The following is a 2,310-nucleotide window of genomic DNA, read 5'->3' as shown; positions in this document are numbered from 1 at the left end:
TCCTCTGGAGGCTTGTCTCAGTTTCTAGACACCAGGACATGAGGGAGCCCAAGAAGCCTTGGAGGGGATCCAAAGGCCCTAGCCCACAGCCCGGGCTGAAATCCTGGCTGGCAGGCAGAACCACCTTGCCAGCCGTGCAAGTGCGTCATCTTGAAAGCAGATCCTCTACCCAACCGTTTCCATACTCCACTGAGTTGCCCCAGCAAACATTGCATGGAGCAGAGGTGAGCTGGCTTCACTGAGTCCGGCCTAAGTTGCAGATACACAAGCAAAACAAATAATGGTTGTTGTTTCAAGCCACTAAGCTTTGGGGTGGTTTGTTAAGCAGTAATAGATAACTAAAACAGAAGACATATATTCTATACACCAGATAAGATGAAAAAATTCTACTAACAATTAGGTTTTTGAATATACAGATTATATGTATTAGTATCAAGAACAAAAATAAAAACTGACTAAGCAAAAAGACAATCTACTGAATGGGAAAAAATATTTGCAAATGATATGACGGATAAGGGGTTAATATCCAACATATATAAACAGTTCATATAACTCAACATAAAAATTAACAGTAGAACTGAATAGACATTTTCCAAAAAGGAAATGCAGGTGACTAACAGGCACACGAAAAGATGCTCACCTTCAACAATCATCAAGGAAATGCAAATCAAAACCTCAATGAGACAACACCTCACACCTGTCAGAATGGCTGTCATCCAAAAGAACACAAACAACAAATGTTGGCAAGGATGTGGGGAAAAGGGAACCTTGTTACACTGTTGGCAAGAATGTACTTTGGTGCAGCCACTGTGGGAAACAGTAAGGAGATTACTAAAAAAAATAAAAATAGAGTTACCATATGATCCAGCAATTCCACTCCTGGGTGTATATCAAAAAAAAAAAAAAAAAACCACTAATTCAAAAAGACAAATGCACTCCAGTGTTCACAGTGGCATTATTTATAACTGCCAAGATATGGAAACAACCTAAGTGTCTGCCAACAGATGAAGGATAAAGGCGATGTGGCTCAGGTGAGGGGCTGAGTCTCGATATCGCCTGCCCACCACGGTGCTGGGCACTGGCCTGCCTTGCCTGTCTCTGGAAGCCCAGGATAAATATAGCAGTGATGCTGACGCTGGTAAGCAAACTGAGGCGTGAGGACAGTCTCAAAGGTCCTGGGTGTCAGCCACAGCCTCTGACTCCACTCGGCAGGTTTCTGTGACAGACAGGCTGTTTGTTAAAGAGGTTGCAGAACCTGAAGCTAATTTACCTTACAGGTGTAAAGTGCATTTTTCCAACCCACGCGAGCTTCATTGCTTTCAGCTGTCACCCCAGATAAGGGTTACTAACAGGATGGAAAATTTCAGTTTGAAGCTGAAGTTTTCGATGCATACAACACGGTGCCTCCCAAAGTGAACTGTTTGACCCAGGTCTGGCACACCAACTCCACAGGAAAAGGCGAGATACGTCTCAGGGCACTGACTGGGCCCCCACAAGCATGCTGAAGGATGTTGTGTGGGGACTAAACTCTTTATTTACTGATCCTTTGAATTTTGGTGATCCACTGCATATAGAAGCTGCAGAACATCATTTAGGGGACAATGAGGTCTTCTGGAATAAAGGGGAAGACTACATTAAGCGTTACACCAGAAGATACAGGGAGAGGACTGCAGGGCCCTGGACTGTGCCTTAGAAATTGGTCTCCAACTGAAACCAGAAGGGGGCCTCCTCCCGAGTCCTCAGCTCCCCTCAGTCCCACTGGGCCATCTGAGTCCTGTGACCATGTTGTCCCGAGGAAGACCCTTTTCCAGACCACCCACTGCAGACAGAGAGCCCCATATAAATATAGCCAGAAAATACATTTGGGGTTCTAAGAGTTATCTGCTTAACTTAAGATGCTTATTTTTTGAAATTATACTGCATGGACTGTTGATGACATTCTTGAAAGGTTGTAATGATCTCAGCATTGAGGCTTGAGTTTGCTTTTCCCCCTCTCAGAGTTAGTCCTTGCACGGGTGTTGCTAAGGATGCGCTCAGCGCAGTCACAGATTGGTGCTCAGAACTCCACTACAGACTGTGATTGGAAGCAAATTCTCATAGCTGCTCCTACTTAGCAGCAATGTCACCCCTACTTAGATGCAGTGAAGCTTCCCAGAGTACAGAGCCATTCACTGTAGAGCTCTTACTTCAATGTGTATTTTACTGAATTTGGAAGAAATAATCCATGTCCCAGGGCTTCCTTTGTGGCTCCGAGGGTGAAGAGCCCGCCTGCCATGCTGGAGACCCGGGTTTGATCCGTAGGTTGAGAAG

General features: G+C 45.0%; 1 pseudogene; it reads left to right on the top strand.

Moving 5' to 3' along the window:
- LOC102180621 lies at positions 1,127-1,693 on the top strand (annotated as a pseudogene).

Source organism: Capra hircus, chromosome 19 (assembly GCF_001704415.2).
Source record: "Capra hircus breed San Clemente chromosome 19, ASM170441v1, whole genome shotgun sequence".
Classification (NCBI taxonomy): domain Eukaryota; kingdom Metazoa; phylum Chordata; class Mammalia; order Artiodactyla; family Bovidae; genus Capra; species Capra hircus.
Note: the sequence above shows the minus strand (reverse complement) of the source record. Positions and strands in the feature narration are given on the sequence as shown.